The 9,072-nt window shown below is 42.4% G+C and overlaps 1 pseudogene; it reads right to left on the reverse strand.

The window, feature by feature from the left end:
• Positions 1–7,469: 7,469 nt before the first annotated feature.
• Positions 7,470–8,653, reverse strand: LOC131906571 (large ribosomal subunit protein eL8-like; annotated as a pseudogene).
• Between the last annotated feature and the right edge of the window lie 419 nt (positions 8,654–9,072).

Below are 9,072 nucleotides of genomic sequence, written 5' to 3' on the forward strand. Positions count from 1 at the left end.
CGTGATCTATGCGCATGAGTGGAGTAGCCATGTGGGCTCAAATGTGAATGCGCGCAGGGTGGGGGGGAGTAGTCCTTAAAAGGTGGATCCCATGTACCCCCCACCTTCTCATGTATCTTTCCAGTAGGCCTGATCACATCCTGTCCTTTCCTCTCTTCCTAATAAAACTCTTGATAGTGGGTTTTTGTTGTGTTTCTTGACTTTTTCTCACAGGGTAAGAGCATGGCATAAAACCAGCAAGGCATGCTAACACATGCCTTTAATCCCAGCACTCAGGAGGCAGAGGTGAAAGACCCTGACCCTTCAGGCTTACTTCCCCCGAGCCCCAGGAGAATGAGGAACTAAAAAGCTAGTTCCAAGGGCAAACTGACTCAGCCATTACTCAACCACCCTTACCACAATGTATGGAGATTTCTGTTAAGATATGTTGCTCAACTGTGACTGGGATAATTCCAAGTGTTCCAGGAAAGACCACTGTAACCTTTGTGTAACCTTCATTCCCGCCCTGATTACCCCCCACCGAGGTTCTGGGAAAAACGTGCATATGGACGTGATTGTACCTACCCTGTAATTAGGCCATCTTGTGAAATTAGCCCCTAGACACGAACCAATCAGAACGAAATTGCATGGGAATTGTAATCTTATGGCTTTTGTGGGTTTTTTTTTTCCTTTAAAAGTACCTATGTGGCTGCAGTAGGGCGGGACTCTTGCTCTTGGGAGGAGAGGAGCCTGACTGTACAGCCGCATCAATAAACCTCTTGCTGTTTGCATCAACTGGACTGGAGTCTGGGTTCTTGAGGCGCCCACCCAAGAAGGTAGTACCCTGAGTCTGGGGTCTATCAGAGGCAAGCAGAGTTTGTGGCCAGCTTGGTCTACAGAGTGAGTTTCAGAACAGCTGGGAATATACAAAGAAACCTGTTTCGAAAGAAAACCCCAGAGAGAGAGAGAGAGAGAGAGAGAGAGAGAGAGAGAGAGAGAGAGAGAGAGAGAGAAACCTCTACAGAAATAGACTGGCCTTTAATTATAAAAAAGAAGGGCATCCATCTATCTAGGGGGTGGATGGATACTGTGTGTGCCAAGGTACAGGGTTTTTGGGAGTTTTATAAGTCAGAAGGAATTTTCAGGATGGAAGATTCCATCTGTAAATTTGTTTGCTGGCAGTCTCAAAGTTGTAAATACCAATGAAGGCTGAAATGTTGACCTGCTTCCCAGGAGCTTCCCAGATCCTAACCTTCTGTAGAAGATGTTATCAGTGTGTCAACTTTCATTTCTAAAGTTGCTCAGCTCACTTGAGGTTTTTAAGTTATTAGATCTTTATTCCGTAAATCTGTGACATAAAAAGCCCATTCATAAGAGGAGTCTTGTCACTGAATTTTTTGTCTGGCCCTATCTTTTGTCTTTTGATATACAATTTTTTTTCAAACATAGGCCTAGCTAAAATAATAAACTTGAGAAACCCATTTGTTCATTTTTAAATAAGCCGTAGCCATCAAAAAGAAAAAAATCTTTAAGATGTTTGTATTTATATATACATTCACTTATTTATAAAACATGTTTAAAAGCACACACATAAGTTATTATTATCCAAAGGGAGAGTGAATATACAATAAGACAAAGATTTCCTGAAGTAGGAGTGATCATCTCTTAAAGTTAATTTATACCCTCAAGCAATGGGACCACGTTGTGGAACCAGAATTGGGATAAGGATCAAAGAGATGACATTTTCACCAGAACTGTAGGACTATGTATGTCTTGTCTTTAAAAGAAAATTTAAAATGTAAACAATTATGTTCATTGTCCATAAACAGCAAAATAAACTGAGGAAGGAATTTTGTGATCTCAGCTCAAGGAAGCAGAGTTTGGAGACAGCTAACTAGTATCACAGCTTGAGGTCTCTCAGAGTTGCAGAAGAGACAAGAGAAGGAGAAAGAGATAAAGAAGCTTAAAAAAAAACCAACTCAAGACCCTATTTGTCTCTAGATGGTGAATAACTTCCCAAATCTCCCTAAGGAATGTTGCCAGCCCAGTTCCAGGACTGGCAGGGGCGGTGAGGGGGTGGGGTATATGTGTGTGTTTCCAGCAGCTTAACAGTCTCTGTGTGCTTTTTCCCTGTCACAGAGTTAGGGGATTAGCTTTACTTTTTGTATCCTTTTACAATAGTTGTTTTTACTATAGACATCTCTCTATAATTAATAGTAGCCTCTGCTGGAAATAGTTTATCCATTAGCTGTCCTTAAGGCACCATGTCCTTACTTCCTGAGCTGTTTTATTTTCCTTTTCCCTGTTACGGAGTCAGGAGGCCAGCTTGACCCAGGACAGGGATTTGGAGGACATTTTGAGACAAACATGCTTGAGTCTGAAGTAACATGGCCAAATCTCATCTCCACACCCAGTTTCTCAGTGAGCTTAAATAGCACAAGGCAATTTGCCAACACAACCTATCAACAAGCATAGGGATCAGAAGTGTCTTTTTGTTCTTGCAGGATTTAGGGGACCTCTCAGTAAGAAAGAGGTCACAGATCTCAACTGGACCTTTTGTGTCAAGGAGTGTGAATGGGATATGTTTTTGCAATATATAAAATTTGTGATAGAGAGGAGGCAGTGTTTTTTAAAAAGATAGTCTAGTGGTATCATCAACCATGAGGCTGAATGGTGATGTGGCAGATACCTTGGCTCCTTGTGGCTTTTGCCATTGTACCCAAACAAAAGGGTAAGGCTTTCTGTAAGGGTTCAAATTATAATGTCCACTTAAAAGACAAGTTGAAGCACACTGACTGCAAACAAAGTTTATTCTAGCCACAATGATAAGGATGGCCAGTTGGGAACCATGTCGTCTATGTGTAGAATAAGTGCCCCAAAATGGTGCCTGTGAGACTGGTTTCATAAAGAGTGTGGGGTTACATTATAGTATGTCAGTTTTGATAATTACCTTGGTTAAAAAGAAATTGGGCTGGCAAGATGTTTCAGTAGGTAAAGGTGTTTGCTGTCAAATCTAACCATCTAAATTCAAACCCTGTTATCCATATGGTAGAAAGAGAGAACCAATTCCTGCAAGTTGCCCTCTGACCTCTACATGCACCCTGTGGCATGCACCACTCCCACCCATAAATAAAAGTATTCATGTGGAGGGGGAGATTCCTGATTTGTCATGGCTCACTTACATGTTAAAGGAAAAAACTGACATGTGTGGGAAAAGGCTTTTTATTAAGGTTATTTATTATTGTTATGATGTCAAGAGTTTGGCAGAAACAGCCTGCTGGTCAGAATGACCTAGGTGACTGCTGCCTCATACCACATATTTTCACTGAGCTGAAGAAATTATCTGAGGTTGTTCTTGAACATTTTGAATCCACTCTCAAGAAGATATAATAAACCATGGCTCTCTGGTGTCCAATGTGCTGTCCTTAAAATCTCTAATGCTTGTCCTGATTTTTTAAATTACAAGTGTAAATAAAACTTTGTCATCATTTGGAGTCCCAAGAGTAGCGAGTCTGTTCAGGACAAGGGTACATATTTTTAAACTAATTAAAATCACGTAAAGGAGAAACCAGGAAAGGACACATCAGTATTATGAGAAATCCGTGGAGTCTGCTTAAAGGGTAAAAGAATTTATTAGGGAGGAAAACTCACTACAGCATGGGAGGTTTATTGTAGGGTCCTGGAAAGCTGAGTTACAGTCCCAAGCTATTCTTCTGCCTGGTCCATCTCAGTACCCAAACCCTACAAGGGAGGGCAGAGAGAGGTCTACGTGGGTCTCAGTCTTAAGGGTAGCCCTGAGCCATGTCCCAGGGGCAGGTACTTCAAGGTCATAGGTAAGTATGATGGTTACCTCCTACATCTCTGGGCTTGTGCTTTAAGGTCATGGACAGAACAGCTGCCCACTACACATCAGCTTCCAGTGGCTGTGATGCTTATGAGTTCAAGAAATACTCTAATTTTGTTTTGGTAGTTGGCAAGGTGAAGTCATGAGGAGGTTCCATTACCTGATAATGTCATGACCAAGAGAATATACTTTGGTTTAATGAAACTGGAATTGATCCTTTGAGACTTTATCCTTTTTGTTAATGTTACTAGCAAGTGGAAGCATTCAATTCCTCAAGACTCTGTTTGGAAAGAACAATAGAAAACCTACTTGTCATGTAAGACTCGCTATATCTGGGTCATGGAAGGAGACAAAGTGATAGATGAAGATCAGAGAGGTGTGGCGATATATTGTGTACCCTAAATGAGTTAAGAGGTGGTGGCTGTGGCTTGCTCTGCTTCTCTGATCTTCAGGTAAATTTTATTAGGGTACACAATATATCACCACAGAAAGGTTATACTAGGAATTCTTGGGCTGATCCTGAAATCTTAACTAAGGAGATTTAGAAAGTGCTTAACTATGTTATATAGAATTGATCTGTTTGTTTTGTTTCATTTATTGTGTGTATCGAGGCAGGATTTAACCCCTTGGTTTGTCTCTAATTCACAGAAATCCTCCTGCTTCAGTCTCCAGAGTGCAGGGATTACAGGTATAAATCACCATACGCTGTGGGATAATCCTTTTGTATACTGTTAATATGTATTGCTCTCATTGGTTAATCAAAAGCTGACAGGCCAGTAGCCAAGCAGGAAGATTAGATGGGATAGCTGTACACAGAAGACTCTGGGAGAAGGAAGGACATAGTCAGGAGAGATCACCAGCCAGCTGCTGTGGAAGCAGGACATATAGAAAATGAAGTAAAAAGTCATGAGCCATGTGTTGAAGCATAGATAAGAAATATGGATTAATTTAAGTGTAAGAGTTAGCTAGTAACAAGCATGAGCTATTGGCCAAAAATTTATGAGTAATATTAAGCCTCTGAGTAGTTATTTGGGAACTGGCAGGTGGGAGAGAAATGACTGACTACACCATACCCACAAAATGTGATTTTGAATAAGGTTTAAAGCTATAGGGTTAACTAGATTGATCATCATCCTTATCTAATGCCTAGTGAGAAGGATATGGATTTTAGATACTCAGTATTTTTACTAGCCTATCCTAAGAAGCTTAATGTAAGCAATTGTACAATTTTTCTTTGGAAAACCCTTCATGTCCACTTAAAAATATTGACCATTAGCTAAGAGTGCTAGCCTATAATCCCAGTCTGACACAGGTCACTAGTCACCACTAGTTCATATCCAAGGTCAGTCTGTACTACCTAGTTAGTTCCAGGACAGCTTGGGATATAGAATAAGACTCTGTCTCAAAACAAAACAAACAAAACACACACAAAAAAAATGACTATTGAATTTATATTTACAGTGTTATGTGAGTGGATTTTTTTTTTCATATCTCAGGTTCCACTGAATGGCTGCAGTTCTTTCTTTCTTTCTTTCTTTCTTTCTTTCTTTCTTTCTTTCTTTCTTTCTTTCTTTCTTTCTTTCTTTCTTTCTGGCTGCAGTTCTAAAGTGTCCATGTTAAGACTCTGCTAGGCTGAGGCTACATGTTAACTCGGTGGCAGAGTACTTGTCTAGCATGTACTACAGCTCTGGGTAACTTCTCAAGCATTATCCAAAACCCAGACCAAACCAAACAAAAATGTTTACCTTACCTACTAGCCAGATATAGTGGCACAAGCCTGTAATCCACAGCATTCAGTAGGTCTCAGAGGCAGGAGGATGTCCACATGTCTGAGGTCAGCTTGCACATTGTGAGTTAGAGGCCAGCCAGGGCTACATGGTGAGATCCTGTCTCAAAAAACCAAGCCAAAACCAAATAAAAATAAAATGACAACAAAAAAGAGAATAAGAGCTCACATGGTACTTCAACATGGAGAGAAGGTTGCTCAAAGCAATGCTCACTTTGTAGACTAGTCATTGTGACTTGAGAGGACATCAAAGGGTGTGGGCCATGTTTTGTGCTCCTTATTGTAGCCCAGGCTAAGCACATAGTTCAGTTGGATTCAAATTGAGGCATCACAATTTTAGAAAACACAGCTTAAAACCCTGTTGGGGTTCAGAATATGAAATTCAAATTATGGTAATTTGTTGTGTTGAATGTTTTGGGTTTGGACACATTTTTATTTGTTGTTTTACAAATTCCCACTCTTAATCCTTCTGCTTCTGCCTCTGCCCTGCTTGCATTCTAGACCATTTTTCTGTCAAGAAACCAGTGTGGTGGTGTTTTTGTTTGTTTGTGGTGCTGTAACAGGGCAAGAAAATGCAGTTTCCTCCATCTCAGATTCTTGCTGAAGCCACTTAAGTTTCACTATAATTTGATTTCCTTGATGGAAAATTCCATAGGAAATTACTCAAATCTATTCTAAGTCAAGATGCTCCAACTAACTTGTCTTGGCTTCTGTTAAGCTGCCTGCTTGTGCAAACCAACCCCTCCAGCTAATTGCTTGTTTTCTGTTAAACTATTTGCTTGTATAAAACTTCCCACCTACAGCTGCCAGCAAGATAACAGAACATGGAGGTTGCCTTTAAAAGTACATTGCTCTAACAGCTTGGTTATACTTGAGTTATGAATGCCTGAGTATAGTTCCAGCCAGCCAGAATAAAGACTCTCTATGGGCTATAAACTATGTCTGAGTGGTTTTCTCTGGTTTCCCCATAAAAGCACAGAGGATGAAACCTAGGTCCTGGTACATGCTAGGTATCCAGTTTTCGCTGAGTACTTTGATTGAGATAAAGGCCGGTGGGAAACCTCAAAAGTAGATTAAGAATTGTACTGGCTAGTTTTATACCAACTCAATACAACCTAGAGTCATTTGGGAAGTGGGAGTTGAGAAAATGTCACCACCAAATGGCATGTGAATAAGCATGTGGTGCATTTTCTTTTCTTTCTTTTTATTTTTATTTTATATGCATTGGTGTTTTGCCATGTGCCCCGGTCCCGCGGGCCAGGTTATTTGATGAGACCCGAGGAGGCACCTCCTGAAAGATCAATGGGGGCGAGAGAGAAAGGAGACCAGGCAAGTCAAGGAAGACAAAGTCAGTCTGAGTTGCGTCAAGGTCTCATTTATTGACTGGGTGTTGAGGCTTATAAGCAGGGCTTCAGGCAGGGAGGGGGAGCAGGGGAAGCAGGGAGATAAGAATGGAAAATTCCTAAGGGAGGGCGAGGTCGCTTTGGTCCCAGGCCCCTGCAGCTGGCTGATTAGCACATACTCCAGGAAGTTGTACAGCCCGCGGTTAGGCCAGGAACTTCCTGTCAAGGCTTGACAAAGTTCAGGACACCGCTGTCTGGAGTCGGTCCCCAACAGCCATGGGTGTTGGGTTCTCTGAAACTGGAGTCACAGACAGCTGTAAGCTGCCCTGTGGGTGCTGGGAGTAGAACCCCGGTCCTCTGGAAGAGCAGTCAGTGCTCTTAACTGCTGAGCCATCTCTCCAGCATCCTTCTTTTCTTTCTTTCTTTCTTTCTTTCTTTCTTTCTTTCTTTCTTTCTTTCTTTCTTTCTTTCTTCCTTTCTTGAGATAGTTTTGTAATTATGTTTATGAACAGAAAACTTAGCAGTGTACATTTAACAGTTTAGTGGCGAGTTCTTTGCCCTTTGCCTTTTCCAGCTTGGCAATTTGAGTCAGATTTAGGACCCAGGATGTTGCCTCCCCAATGGTGCAGGTCTCATCATATTTGTAGCTGTCTTTGTAATTGGTCCTAATAGCTTTCACCAGCTTATCCAGAGCACTCTTGTCTTTCAAGTAAACCTGTGTGAAGGCAACAATGGTGCATGTTTTCCTGTGGACCAGCCACCATAGCCTGGCCTTTCCCCTGATGGTGCAGTAGGGGACCCCCATCTTTTGACACAGGGCAGGCAGGAAGACTACCAACTCAATGGGGTCTACATCATGGGCAATCACCACTAGATAAGACTTCTTATTCTCCACCAAGGTGGTGACTGTATTGACTCCTGCTCAAAGGACAGGTGGTCTTTAAGTTGGGATGTCCCCTTGGCCAGCAGCTTTCTTTTCAACATGGGCCAAAAGCCTTTACTTCTTCTCCTGCTTTGTCTCTGACCTGTTCTTGTGGGCAAGCTTAAGCAGCTGGGTAGCTGTTTGCCAGTCCAGGGCCTGGGGAACTGGTTAATGGCAGGAGGTACTTGGAGCCACTTATAGAGGATGACCCTTTACTGCTGCAGCCTAATGCAGTGGAGGGTCATTTGAGGAAGTGTGTGAGATCTCTTTTGGGCTGGATGTCCTGCCCAATGCCAAAGATTGTAGGCCTTTTCTCAAACAAAGGATTCACTGTTGGTTTTTGCGGCGCTCTTACCCTGCGAGGAAAAGTCACGAAACATGAAACACAACAGAATCCACTAACAATAGTTTTATTAAGATAAGGGAGAGGGACAGATGTGCACAGGCTTGCAGAAAGACATGTGAGTGAAGGGGGAATCATGATGCCGGCTTACAAAGGCTGGGCCTGCGCACACAGGCCCATGTGGCTATTCCACGCATGCGTGTAGATCACATAGTTGCACTGTGCTTTACGCAACCACACACAGCCATGGAGTCCTGGTTATGCAAGACATTTTGACCAGGAAATGACTAGGTCCCTCTGGGCATGCGTGACCATGCCCAACCATGGGGGCGTGTTGTGAATCCATATCATTCACTACCTTTTTGGCTTCCTGTTTCTTTACAACAGCTGGAGCCAAGGCCACCTCCTTCCCCTTGACCTTCTTTCCTTTGGACATCTTGCTCAGCTGGAGGAGAGAGAGTGTGGTGCATTTTCTTGATGTTTGATGTGGGAGGGCCCAGCTCACTTGGGGCAGTGCCACCCCTGGGCAGGTGGTCCTGAATGGTATAAGAAGGCAAGGTAAGCAAGCCATGAACAGCAGTCCTCCATGACTGCTTCAGTTCTTGCCTCCAGGTTCTTGCCTTGGCTTCCCTCAGGGATGGATTTATAAGTGATAAGGTGAACTAAACTCTTTCTGCCTCAAGTTGTTTTTGGTCATGGTGTTTAACAACAGCACTAGAAATCCTAACCAAGACAAGAATCAAGATCCTCCACAAAAGCAACAAGTACTTTTATCCACTGTGCCATTTCTCCAGCCCAAAAATAAAAATTTCAAAACTCCAGTTTTAGCAAAGAACTATGCTTAGTCAGTTTAGT

The sequence above is a fragment of the Peromyscus eremicus genome, chromosome 3, assembly GCF_949786415.1.
Source record: "Peromyscus eremicus chromosome 3, PerEre_H2_v1, whole genome shotgun sequence".
NCBI lineage: Eukaryota > Metazoa > Chordata > Mammalia > Rodentia > Cricetidae > Peromyscus > Peromyscus eremicus.